Raw genomic sequence first — 14,584 nt, 5'->3', positions numbered from 1 at the left:
GGATAAATAAGAGGCGAGAATACCATGAGGGGACATCTCCTACCAGGTATCAAGAGTGACTATTAAGTTAGAATTAACTGCGGTCAGAGATAGTCCAAAATGTCAGTGGAACATTGCCAGTTCAGAAACAGACCTGTGTTATAGCCATTTGCTGTATGGCAGCAGTTACATGGCAGTTTGGTAGGGAAAGGACAGACTTTAATAAATATTGCCAGGAAAATTCAGTATTCATGTACTTTTTAAAAGAGAAAGAATCACACATCTATTTTACACAATATAAAAAAAGATTTTCACCAATTTTATTTTTCAAAAGATGAGAAAAAAATTACACCTGTTTCACACAATATACAAAATAATCCAACTTGTTTAGAATAGGAGAGGATAATAGGAGAGGATATAGAACTTAGAAAGTAATATAGAGAAACATTTTCATGAGTGAAAAGTAGTGAAGAATGTCCTAAAACCCAAAAATGTTGACTCTAAGGAAAAGTTTACAGATTTTACTACATTTTTAAAAAACTGCTCACCAGAAAGATACTATTAAAAGATTGAAAAGATGAGCCATCGATTGGGAGAAGATATCTGAAACCTGTAAAACCAACAAAGGGCTCCTTTTGAGAAGATATGAAGAACTCTTCTAACTCACAAGAGGGACAACACAATAGAAAAATGTCTGCAACAGACTCCAGTATCTTCCTCTATAAAAGAGGAAACTCAAATGACCAATACATGCTGTATGTGAAAAGGTGCTCAACCTCATTATGAATCTGGAATATGTATATGAAAACAAATATGAAATACTCTTGCTTATCTAATAGTTGACAAATCACTTTCAATTGAAAATACCAAATGTGGAGAGAACGCAAAATATTGGGAACCCTCATACACAGCTGGTGTAAATGTTACTTTTTTTGTTATCTACTCAAGCTGAAGACAACTTATCCTCCATGATTGCAATCTCGGGGATATACTTTAAAAAAATGGGTACACACATGCCCCAGGATTATTGTAGCCTGTAATTGTGCAAATCTGGGATACCCATCCTGCATAGAATGGAAAAACTATGGCATATTCATACAATGGTATGCTATGCAATAATGAAAATGAACAAGCTACATAGATAAGTTTAACAAACATATATTGAACCAAATAAGCCAGACACAAAAATATGAATCCATATCCATAAAAGTTAAAAAATGAGCATTGTGGGGGATTCATTTATAAGCGGTAAAGTTAAAAAGGAAACAAGGAAATCACAATGATAGTCCCTCCAGAAGAACAGGAGGGAGTTTTGATGGAGAGAAGCTCATGGACTGCTGGCCATTATATTGGTATTTATTTTTATAATTATTTCCACTAACTAAAAAATGTATGTATATGTACTTTTCCTGTGTGTTTGTTGTATTTTATAATAAATGAAACAAAAATAGTACAAAATCAAGGGTGTGTACACAAATATTTAGTTATAAAGTATTAACTATAACTATGTCTACTATAGGGGGAAACTCCAAACTTTGAATCACTGCTTTGGATTATATAAAAGAATGAATCAAATACATCACTGCACACAGAAGAGAGTTTACACAGCCTCTAGAAATTATAGAATATTTCATGGCTTCTAAAGATAATTGAGATATATATTTAGGTGGGAGATGATGTTTATCATACATTATGCACAGATATTTCAATGTTTTAAAACAAACTTTGAATGCTAATACATGAAAAACAATTGGGAGAAACACATTATAATGTTAACTATGATTCTATTTGGGTGGTGACTTTATGAGCAATTTTTGTTTTCTTTGTTTTGCTCATTTGTATAGTTTTAATTTTGAGCAATGAATATGGATTACTTTTGAAGGAAATAAAAGGAGACAATATATTCTATTGGGAAACAATAATGAAAAAAGAGCCTAGAGATCTCAAAATGGAAATAAGAAATGTGGTATTCGTTAATATGTGTATTTGGAAAACACCTGGAATCCTACCAGCTGCGATGAGCCCATTTGAATATAACTTTTCCCTACGAGTGGCCACCCACTTGGTTCTCCTTTCCCAGCAGGTGTAGCTCTGATAGTGAAATCAAATTCTGGCTGTCTGCTTTGGAAGTAAGTAGGGCAGTGGGGTGGGGGAAGGTGAAGGGATCCTCTGAGAACAGCCTGCTCCTAATTGAAAGGAAGTGAAAATCCTCCACATGTTGCAGGGAGAACTGGTAGATGATCCCCCAGTTCTCCTCCATCTGTTCTGCTGCCTCTTATAGAAACCAAGACAGGAAAAATGAAATGTACCTAACACAGGAAATGAGGGTAGTCATTTGAATGATACAGTATCAGAACCCTGGAAAGTGTTTTGGGCAAGGTGGGCAGTGAAACAAAAGGCACCAATCATAGTGCTCAGATCTGATCTCACACTGGGAAAAAGTAGGTATCTAAAGACCCCAAACGATGGAGAGTGGGGAGGACTCCAGAGTCAGCGCACTCACATTCCCAACAGCCAGGTGGGTTTAACCACTGCATACCTGTTAGCTCCTTAGGGTGGAATTTCCCAGCTGCTGAGCCATGGCACGCTGGTTTTCCCTATGCTACTGATCCCATCAGCCCTAGAGGTAATGGCCTCACCTCCGGGCCAGCAGTTCTGACAGCAGGCACTTCATAAATTAGTGAAATAGAGGAATTCACAGAATACTTCTATAGCAGGTAAAGAAAGTAAGAAAACATTAAGTGGAAAACGGATGTTAATAGCCATTAGCATGCAACTACTATGATTTTTATTATCCTTTTCCATGTGTGTCATGACATATAAAGACCTGGGAAGCATTAGAACTACCATAGGTCATCCCCTCATTAAATAAAGTACAAAAAAAGAAAAAGAAAAAAAAAGAAAAAAAGAAGGGCCAGGGGGTGGGAGTTGGAGAGTGGCTTATAGGTCAACGTACTATTTTTCAATAAAAGGCCAGTTACTGTTAATAGGTGTGCTATAAAATAAAGAGGAGTCAGATGAATTTGGGGAAAACCAAGGTTTTTAAAAGGTATATGTCATTTCAGGAATTCCTAGGGCCTGTAACTGACAAAAATATATTGTGACTTTCCAGAAGTAGAAATAGCATAGAATTATTGGGCCAAAGCTTTTCGACCATAGAATATCACCTGAGGAATATGCTTTGCAAATTGCTACAGTAATCTCTCACTGCTGCACCCACGCTTCACTGAATGTGTGATATAGAACGGATTTTGATCCTCTCCCACCTGATGACGATTGTCCCCACACTGGCTTTTTTCTTTTACTTATGGCAAGTCATTGGCCTGATAAAGCTGAAACTACTAATGGGCTACTCAGGGGCTTTCATCCACCTGAGTCCAAAGCCTTTGCAAAATGACTTCCCGGAGCTCAGAGGCAGTCTGTTGCTGGAGCAGTTAGCACTTTGCCAGGAAATAGTTTGTCTTCGTTTTCAGTGTATTTTTCGTTTCTCAGAAGAAAGAAAACTAATAGTCTCAAGTAAATGAATAGAGGAACGTGCAGAACTCTCTTTAAAATGGCATCGCCATGACTCTGCCAAATAAATGAAGATAAATTTTAGACACGTATACTCGCTTTACATATAACTGTGATTTCTTGTTACTTTGCTGATTTTCTTTGAAAATGGAATATAAATATTCAATCAGAGGGACTGTTCTGTTGATGAAGTCCAGTTAAGTTGTAATAAGAACTAAATTGATTAAGAACATAGGGCTAAGAATCATGTAGCCTCTTAACCTCACTTTTTCTAAGCTTCCAGGTAGCCCTTTATTTTGCAGAAATGGGAACTCCAGCCATCTGAACAGAACGCATATGAAGTCTGCATGCCAAAAGAAACAGAATTTTGCATTTATTTTCTGTTTCTACTTCCACTTGGAAAGTATCCTTTCCCCGCAAGAAACACATTTAAAAGGTTATAAAAGGGGCTTTCTGTTTGGGGCCAGAACCAGAAAAGGAAAGACAATGGAGAAAAAAAATATTAGCTCAGCTTTTCCAGACTTGAAATAATGTGTGATTTTTGTAGTTTCTCCAACTTTTGAGACTAGGTCTGGTAGAATGCTTAATTCTTTCAGCTGGCGAATCACCTTTCCTTTGTGGGGATATTAATGTCAAGTTAAAATTTCTCCATATGAATAAGGAAAAAAACATGTGAATACAGCAGAGTTGGGACTAGACTGATAAATAAAACCATTCTGTCCGTACCCCATTAATTCTCCCTTTCACCATTTGGAGGTCCTGTGGGCTGAAGCAGTACATCATTTAAATAGTACCTTCAGGTGTTTCACTGAGACCTAATTAAAATTGATGTCATCTGGTGTTTCCTTGTGCAATTTGTCTAGCTCCATGCAAATTGCAAAACAGAGCTCTCTTCATTAGGACTTTGTCCTTCAAGAAACTACCCAAGATTTCCTTCAGGTGCTGCAGAAAACTATTTTGCCAGTTTGGGGGAAAAAAAAACTTAAGAGTCACTAAGTTCACTGATTTCCTTGGCAGGATATCCAAGTGGTCCCTTTGAATGGATCTGCTGTGACAGGTAAGACAGTATCCCCCAAGACTTTCCATTCCATAACTGAATTTTTTTTTAAATTTCTTACGATTATTTGTTCTCACAAAATATATATATCAGTCTCATACTATGAACCTTGGATATAAGGCTATGTATAGGCAACAAGACCCCATCCTTTGGTGGAGCTCAGACTAGCAGGAAGATAGCCATCAACTAGTAATTAACGATAACACATAATGAAGGCATCAGGAAGAAGGAACTGGCGCTGTGTATTTAACATAGGGGTCAGGAGGGCCACTTCCCTGAGGAAAGGAAATCAAGATACCTCCAGAAGGATACTGAGTGGAGATGGGGCTGGAGAGGGTACCACACTCTCCAGGTATGTGCTGCATATCATCGGAATAACAGAGCTAGACGTTTGCTTTCTATCCTTCATGCTTTCGTTCAAGTTTTGCCTTTAGATTTACAAATTAAAGACCAATTTCCCCTCCTAGAAGACTATTAATAAGTTTGTAGCTATGGTCCTTTCTTTTGTGTTTCTTTAGGAAACAATGATTTTAAAATAAAAGCTACCTTTTATTAAACGTTCACATTGTGTCAAGCCCATTGAATTCTCACAAATGTTTTCATTTTATCAACTTTTGAGAGAAACTGGAGTTCAGAAGTTTTACTCAACTAGGCAGTGGCCTAGCAAGGAATCAAAGCCAGATCTAAGACATTCAAGTGTCTGATTTTAACCACTTTACTGGGGTTTTCTTCATGTTCACATCTACAAACTACTTCATCAAAATGATATGGGGAAGTGTTTGTTAAAAAGAGTTCCAGGCCGCCCTCCGCAGCTGTTTTGAGTCTGAATCTCTGAGGATGTGGACTGGGAATTTGCAGTTCAACAAGTTCCCCAGGTGCTTCCCATGCATTTGAGAATCAGTGCACTCCACACAGCTATGCACTTGTAAGACAGGGATGTAGGGGAGACAGACCACTGCTAAGGCAGTTTACTGTACTCTTGTCCACATTCTTGGATTGCTCTCTTGGCCATTTGATGAAATACTACAATGTAGAATGATTGTGATTTTCAAACTGCAAATAGTTTAGCCTCACATTTTGGCAAGACGTCTAGGCAGGGTTCACAGAAAAGCTGCTTATTCAGGCTTCAGCCAAGCTGTGAAAAGTGAGGCCTTTTCAGAGGAAGTGAGATAAGACAAAAACTTAAAAAAACAAACATTCTGAGGCGGTGTTTAAAAGGCCACCAGCAAAATCTATAGCCTAACTAGAAGTGAGCTAAACAAACACATTACTGGACCATCCAGGAAACATGAAGCAGATGCCTGGAAGTGGGATGTGTGTTTTCAACCTGGGTAGAAATATCCCAGGGAGTGATGATATGGAATCAGACACAAAGTTCAGATCAAAACAACAAGGGAGATTTGCAATGGGCAGTGCACCCAGGATGGACAGGAGATGTTCCAGTCAAGTAGTTCAGAGCAAGTTCAGGATAGGAGGGAGACCTGTGTCCAATCTCGCTTAAACTTATATGCCTTCATTTGCACCTCCTCATGGAATTATCTCATGGCCGCTATTTAAAAAAGGAATGGCAGTGGAGACCTAGTGGCTAGGGCCAAAGCCTCAGAGCTTTTGAGTAACGAAAAAATTGTGGTGCTGCCTACTCTTTCCCGTTACATAATATAAGATAAAAACAATACCGATTCAGCAACATTCCAAGTTTTCCTCTGAGACTCATTGAATGTTTTTTTAGAAATGCAAACTACCAATTTCTTGGGGGAAAAAAAAAAAAAGAAAAAGGATTTTGTGTGCTTTGCTAGTGCCCTCCACACAAGCTTAATTCAGTGAGATAGTATTCAGTAAAGTGCTTAGCAAACTCCCTGGCACAGAGGAGGCACTCATGCATTGCTAGCTATTATTATTTTTAATAATAGCAACATATGTTGGCAACTACATTTACTATGGTTTCCTTCCCTTTAAAAGGACACTAAAGCTCCCCTTCTATGGATGCATTTTTACTAGTGTTTTACTATTTGGTATTGTTTGAACCTGGCTCTGCAGCAGTGGAAGTTGCCCTTAACTTTCCATGTAGGCTTCTATCCTCAAATTCAGATTCCAATTCTCTGGTATGGTTTCCTACAGAGCTCTTTCTTTCCCACATTTCCCTGTTGCATCATGACATTTAATTAGTTATCATTCTTGCTTGCTTTTAATTAAAGAAACACTGTACTCCTCTTGGAATCATTCACTGAATGCCATCTAAACTCTTGATATTTATTTAGAAACTTGCATTTTGTGGAGTTTTTGTAACATAAATATTTGATGATTAGAGTAATTCAAGGCCCTCTGTAAACAGAAGCTCATACCTCTTCTTTCCAAGTAGAAACCACACTGAAGGAACTGCAATAATGCAGAACTTCCTATCATCCATGATGATGCACCAGCCTTTCCAACTCCATTATCTAGAGCTGTGGTTCTCCATCAGAGGCAACTTTGTCTCTCAGGGGACATACACAATGTCTAGACACATTCTGATTTCCATGATTGGGAGGCAGAGGTAGGTAGAGGCCAGGGATGCTGCTAAACCTCCAAAAATGCACAGGAGAGTTTCTCACAACAAAATTCTCTGAACCAAAATGTCAATAGTGTTAGTGCTGAAGTTGAGAAACTCATGTCTGAATTGCTCCTTAACCCCATAATTAAATATGTCTGATTTTTGGGATTGTAAGCATGCTAAAAGAAAAAGCTGGCTGCGTGTGGTGGCTCATGCCTGTAATCCCAGCACTTTGGGAGGCTGAAGTGGGCAGATCACTTGATCCCAGGAGTTCAAGACCAGTCTGGGAAACGTGGCAAGACCCTGTCTCTATTAAAAATACAAAACATTAGCTAGGCCTGGTGGCATGCACCTGTGGTCCCAGCTACTTGGGAGGCTGAGGCGGGAGGATTTCCTGAGTCTGGGAGGCAGAGGTTGTGATGAGTCAAGATCACGCCACTACATTCCAGCGTGGGCAATAGAGAGAGACTCTGTCTCAAAAAAAAAAAGAAAAAAATAGCTTTCTAAAGCAAAGTGCTTTTTAGTTTGTAATATCAAATGTAAAATATGGTCCATTTATAATACAAATGATATCTTTTATACATAGAAGGTATTTTATAGTATGCAAAAACAGTCACATATCACATTTAAACATCACTTCAATCACATTAAAGAACTATACTTGGCATCATAACCATTTTATAGAAAGAAAATTATTTTTATGTATTGCACCCCTTGAAATGGCTTTTCAACTGTTGTAACACCTTAATTATTGAGGAGTCACTAACAAATCTGTCATGTGTCAAGTATTCTAGAAGGAAATAAAGGCAGGGTGTAGGCTACACGTGTGTCTCTCACTGGTCATGAGTGAATTAGTGAACTTTCCCAGGAGGAAATGAAATTTCAGGGACTGACTTGCAAGTGGTAAATTATATGGTATGTGTCACAATTGTGCCACATGCCTGATTTATAAACATCCATATTTTTGAAGGGCAAAGAATGAATTAGAAGTGATTTTCTTTCCTGAATTACCTTGTTTTATAGAAACTGGTACTGAAGGGGTGATGGTCATGAAAATTCCCAGCCTCTGATCTATTCTTTGTATGGCTCTTACTGTGCTATGATCCATAGAGCATAACTTGAAAATTTAGTAAGAAAAGATCAGGGAAATCAGATGCTGAGCTGTTGTTCAGGTCCCCTTGGCAAACTAAACATATATGAATATAAACGTGTCAAGTTCATTAGACACTCAAAGGGCTCCCTTTGATTCTTGAAATGTCGTAAGGGCAGAAATCACTGAGAGAGAATCAGTCCAGAGACATGACTTCAGAAGAGTCTTTGCTGAATGTGAAATGAGTTCTTGTCTCATTCAGGACTGGCATTGAACACATTACTTTTTGAACCCTGGCTTTAGGAGGAGGCAGGCTTGGGATAAAATGTCAGTTTGACCGCTTGCTAGTTATTGGAAATTGTTGAAGTTACAGAATGCTGCTGCTCCCTCACCTGCTAAGTAGAGATGATACTTCTTGGGGCAGCAATGAAGATTAAAGGTGTGATGTAACAGGCTTAGCATGGAATCTGAAATCCTTCTCAAAGGGGCTGTGAAGTTCTGATTTATGGCCCTTCTTGCTGGTATGATCTCTTTTTGTGATACTTCTTCAGTGTACATATATATTCACTCTTCCCTGAGCCCAATGCCACTGTCCTCAATCAGACCCCTAACAAGTTTTACAAACCTCCTGTGAATGTAATCAAACCCTACCTCTACTTACAAGCCTTCAAAGTCTCTCACTTTTCTAAAAGAGCATCTTCCTTCGCCTGCCCATTCAATGTTGGGGCTCCCTCTCTCTCACACTCTGTGTGTGTACTTTATTAAAGATAATATACATCAATGTTCATAGCAGCCCATTCACAATAGCCAAAAGGTGGAGACAACCCAGATGTCCATCAACAAGTGAACGGATATACAAAATGTGGTATATTCATCCAATGGAGTATTGTTCAGCCTTGAATGAAATTGTACACATGCTACAGAATGGAAGAAACTTGGAAATATTATGCCAAGGGAAATAAGCCAGCCACAAAAAAACTAATATTGCAGGATTCCACTTAAAGGTGGTACTTAGAATAGGCAAATTCATAGACATAGAAAGTGGTTACCAGGAGCTGAGATGTGGGGAAGGGGAAAGGGAGAGTTATTACTAATGGGTACAGAGTTCAGTTTGGGATAATGAATGTAAGAATTCTGGAGATAGATAGTGGGGATAGTTGTATAACTATGCAAATGTACTATGCCACTGAACTGTATACTTAAAAATGGTTAAATAGTAAGTTTTATGTATATGGTTCCACAATAACTTTTTTATTTTCTAAGAAAAAAATTTTAAAATTATGCTTAAACTTAATTGTATTATTTATCATAAACCAAATATTAAACTCATTTAAGTTAATTTAATGCTTAAATTAATTTAAAGATTTTTAAAACTCTTTGATGTCTGTGGTATTGTCATTACCAATAAGGAAACTGAGGCCCTTAGAGGTTAAGTAAGCCCAAGGTCACACAGCCAGGAAGTAGCAGAGCTGAAATTGAAACCCAGGTATCAAGTTCCAAATTCTTAATCACCATGCTTACTTCTGTACCTAGTTCCTGTGTATTGACAACTGCCGTATTTTGAATCTCTAGCCCAGATCTAGAACAATGACGATAATATTAATGCTTGATGAACATTATTTTGAGTCTCTTAAAAAAATTGGGAAGGAATTCCTATCATCCTGATTTAAAGACGAGAAATCTGAAGCATAGGGAGGTTAAATAACTTATTCAAGTTCATCCATCCATGGCAGAGCCAGCATGTAAACCCAAGGCAGTCGAATTTAAAGCCATATCCTTAATGTAACTGTCTCCAGTAGTCCACAAGTACCTTATCATAAGATAAACATTTTTCCCCAACATTTTTAAGTTTCTGAACTGGGGATCCATCTTACAACGTATTCCTAGTTCAGTGTTTTCTCTGCACTTTAGTTTGATGAATGGTGTCTGTAGAACTCGGGAAATAAGGAATGTAGCAGATGCACAGGATCAGTTTGTTAAAATGTGATCTGCCTTACAATGACCAAAAACTAGCCCTTAGGCACAGATCTAAATGAAAGAATCAGGAACTCGGTGAGTTGTGTGTGGGAAAGAATTTTCTAGCAGCCCTCACTGAGACGCCCCTAAGGTCAGGAAACCTTGGCTATCCAAGAACAGACTTGGAGAATATGCGTATATGATTTTAGAAAGTTTAAGCCATTCTGGCAATCATTAAAAAGTCAAGGAACAACAGGTGCTGGAGAGGATGTGGAGAAATAGGAACACTTTTTACACTGTTGGTGGGACCGTAAACTAGTTCAACCATTGTGGAAGACAATGTGGCGATTCCTCAAGGATCTAGAACTAGAAATATCATTTGACTCAGCCATCCCATTACTCGGTATATACCCAAAGGATTATAAATCATTGCTACTATAAAGATATATGCACATGTATGTTTATTGCGGCACTATTCACAATAGCAAAGACTTAGAACCAACCCAAATGTCCATCAATGATAGACTAGATTAAGAAAATGTGGCACATATACACCATGGAATACTATGCAGCCATAAAAAAGGATGAGTTTGTGTCCTTTGTAGGGACATGGATGCAGCTGGAAACCATCATTCTGAGCACGCTATCGCAAGGACAGAAAACCAAACACCACGTGTTCTCACTCATAGGTGGGAATTGAACAATGAGAACACTTAAACACAGGGTGGGGAACATCACACACTGGGGCCTGTCATGGGGTGGGGGAAGGGAGGAGGGATAGCATTAGGAGATATACCTAGTGTAAATGATGAGTTAACGAGTGCAGCACACCAACATGGCACATGTATACATATGTAACAAACCTGCACGTTGTGCACATGTACCCTAGAGCTTAAAGTATAATTTAAAAAAGAAAGTTTAAGTCATTCTATTTACATTTTGGTTGTCCCTATTATAGCCACCTTTCTCTATGGCATGTGCTTCTTTCCCTTCTCAGGGGCAATCTCTGCCTCTATTATTAAGAGCTGAGACCCCCTGTGGCCCCTGGTTCTTTTCATGGGTAGCACCACCTTGCCTCAACTCACACTGTTGCTTATTTGCCAGTTCTACAGCTGCCCTCAACGACTGCAGAAAGTAGGACTGAACACCTTGGAGTTTAAACACAACAAAAGATCTAAATCCGTGACCCCCATAAAGATCCTAAGAGATGCTGTGGAATGCAAACTCCATCAGTGAATCAAATCTGTTGTGTTCTGAAAGTTATCTAACAACCATGAATCATTAGGCATCATAACCGAGAGGTGGACCAATTTTCCTGCTGTAAAACCAGCTTTTCATAAAAATAGGCATTCTTGATGCCATGGGCAGAATTAAATGACCTGAATGCAACTATGCAACAAAAGAAAGAATGGCTAAGACTTTTTACCACTGATTTTTCTTTCTTGGAGAATATCTTGCATGTTCCCAAATTTAGATCTGGAGAATTTACTTGTAATAATAATTAGACATTACCATGACAACGGCAATGTTTAAAAATTGCTAGTAGCAAAAGAAGTCACTTCACAAGGAAAGATTTTTGTTGAGAAAATAGATGTAATTTTTCAAGGTGTACAAAAATATATGTGGTTACCTTAAAATATCCTAAAACCTTTCCAATTATTACTGATAATGTAAATCAAAAATGAAGTAGAAGCAGGGGTGGTGGCTCACACCTGTAATCCCAGCATTTTGGGAGGCTGAGGTGGGCGAATTGCTTGAGGTCAGGAATTTGAGACCAGCCTGGCCAACATGGTGAAACCCCATCTCTACTAAAAACACAAAATTCGTCAGGCATGGTGATGCACGCCTGTAATCCCAGCTACTCAGGAGGCTGAGGCAGGAGAGCTGCTTAGACTCAAGAGGTGGAGGTTGCAGTGAGCCAAGATCTCACCATTGCACTCCAACCTGGGTGACAAAGCGAGACTCTATCTCAAAATAAAAGATTAAAAAAGAAAAAAAGCAGTAGAAATTTCAATGTGATGGAGCCACAACAAATTTACAGGTTGACCTGACTGATATGTGACTCTGTTTTTGCATACTATAAAATACCTTCTATGTATAAAAGATATCATTTGTATTGTAAATGGACCATGTTTTACATTTGATTTTACAAACTAAAAAGCACTTTGCTTTAGAAAACTATTGGTATACCCTGTTAAAATCTAAATTAAGGTTTTAGGTTTTTTTTTTTTTTTTTTTTCCTTTGAGACAGAGTCTCTCTCTATTGCCCATGCTAGAGTGTAGTAGTGTGATCTGGGCTCACCACAACCTCTGCCTCCCAGGCTCAGGAAATCCTCCCGCCTCAGCCTCCCAAGTAGCTGGGACCACAGGTGCATGCCACCAGGCCTAGCTAATATTTTGTATTTTTAATAGAGACAGGGTTTTGCCATGTTTCCCAGACTGGTCTTGAACTCCTGGGATCAAGCGATCTGCCCACTTCAGCCTCCCAAAGGGCTGGGATTACAGGCATGAGCCACCACACGCAGCCAGCTTTTTCTTTTAGCATGCTTACAATCCCAAAAATCAGACATATTTAATTATGGGGTTAAGGAGAAATTCAGACATGAGTTTCTCAACTTCAGCACTAACACTATTGACATTTTGGTTCAGAGAATTTTGTTGTGAGAAACTCTCCTGTGCATTTTTGGAGGTTTAGCAGCATCCCTGGCCTCTACCTACCTCTGCCTCCCAATCATGGAAATCAAAATGTGTCTAGACATTGTGTATGTCCCCTGAGAGACAAAGTTGCCTCTGATGGAGAACCACAGCTCTAGATAATAGAGTTGGAAAGGCTGGTGCATCATCATGGATGATAGGAAGTTCTGCATTATTGCAGTTCCTTCAGTGTGGTTTCTACTTTATAGGGTGAACACACTTTTATCCTTCTCCTTGACAAATCTGAAAAATTAAATTGAGAGTTCTGTAAAGTGGCACTAAATTACGTGGTTTACTGCTGAGGCTTCTAGAGGATTAGCCATACTTGACTAAATTAGCATTTGGGATTATGTCAGCATGGGAACTCAGAAAGTAAAAGCCAGTGAAGTAGGGCTTTGAGTTCTGTGTTCTAAGTGCTTGTTAATTTTGATGTAAAAAAAGACAGATGGCTAACATTGCCCACATTTAACTCAACATCACACACACATACACACACACACACACACACACACTCTCTCTCTCTCTCTCTCTCTTTCTCTCTCTCGCCCTCTCTCTCTCTCAAGTTCCCAAGTTTCTATGCTCATTTTCTAGGTGAGACAGCAAAAATTCAGAGCAAATAAGCCCACCAGACAGCAATTTCTTTTTTTTTTTCTTTTGGAAACAAAAAACCTCACCAACTTCTCAACCTCTAGGGAGAACTTTATCCAAGTTATTTGCTGTGTCTACCTATTAAATGATACCAAGATCTTTGGAGATTATCTGTTTCAGAGATATGTAAAATATATGTGTCATGCCTAGCATTTTGATTACATCTTTCCCTTAAAGGCCACTGAAGACTGTAGTTTAGTTAAGCCTTCAAATTTAAAGTGATCAACAAAAGCATAGATTAAGTGACTCATCTAAGGTGATGTAGATGGAAAATGAAAGACTGGGAAGTGAACACCAAGGGGATTTTAAAGTTCCTTTTCCTGAGTTATTTTTATCCCTAAGTTCTATCTTCTGTCCTTTTTATTTCCTCATTCTGCTCCCCTTAGCTTATTTTGTCCATACAGTGTTTGGCTCAAAATAGATGCTCAAAAAATATTTATCACTCAATGAAAGAAAACCCCAAACCACAGATACCACGGACAATAAATCAATTTCCTATTGGAGATATTATTTGCCTTAGAAGACATTGTAGCTATTTAAAAGCAAAAGTGCTGATTGGCATCACTTTAAATTCATGGCTAGAGATCTCAAATACATGTTCACCCAGTGCCTGGCAATTCCACTGCTCAGGACTTCCAATTCCCTAGTTTCTCCAAAACAGTTCAAAAATGAACATTAGAAATTTCACAGAAATCTTTGGTGGACAAATACTAAAATAAAACAAAATTTGGCCCACTACAGCATTTAAAACGTCTGCTTGTGATGGAGCATATCCACAAACAGTGGGATATGTAAAAGCCAGTCAAAAATCTCCACTGAAGTTTCAAAATGAACAGCTCCTATGCCCCCACACACTGCCATTTGAAAAAATAGATGTCATACCTTCTTTTCTTTTCAGATATTCCATGAGCATAAACATAGACAAAACTGAATCTCATTACACTTGTTACTCTCTGCCTTCTCCATTCAATCTCATGTCAAGGAAATGGAAAAGAGACTCAGGTAAGTATACCTCCTAATATCTTGTTAGAGGAGTTCACTGCCATGGCAACCTCATGCACCACATGTCACATGGGAACACTTGCAAAATCTCAGAAGTTCTGCATGTTGCTATAAT

General features: G+C 38.5%; 1 protein-coding gene across 7 annotated transcripts in view; it reads left to right on the top strand.

Annotated features, from left to right (window-relative positions):
• LOC108584546 overlaps nucleotides 1-14,584 on the top strand; it is a 323,594-nt gene that overhangs the window by 303,772 nt on the left and 5,238 nt on the right. For 4 of the 7 annotated variants that reach the window (XR_004181940.1, XR_004181939.1, XR_004181938.1 and 1 more), the window contains 2 exons: nucleotides 2,063-4,549; nucleotides 14,366-14,469. The exons of 1 other annotated variant lie outside the window; for it this stretch is intronic. The gene's annotated coding sequence lies outside the window, so the exon portion shown is untranslated. The remainder of the gene's footprint in view (nucleotides 1-2,062; nucleotides 4,550-14,365; nucleotides 14,470-14,584) is intronic. 2 more of the 7 variants (XR_002519895.2, XR_002519890.2) reach the window with 1 other exon arrangement.

The sequence above is a fragment of the Papio anubis genome, chromosome 2, assembly GCF_008728515.1.
Source record: "Papio anubis isolate 15944 chromosome 2, Panubis1.0, whole genome shotgun sequence".
NCBI lineage: Eukaryota > Metazoa > Chordata > Mammalia > Primates > Cercopithecidae > Papio > Papio anubis.
The sequence above is the reverse complement of the archived record's forward strand: the minus strand, read 5'-3'. Positions and strand labels throughout refer to the sequence as shown.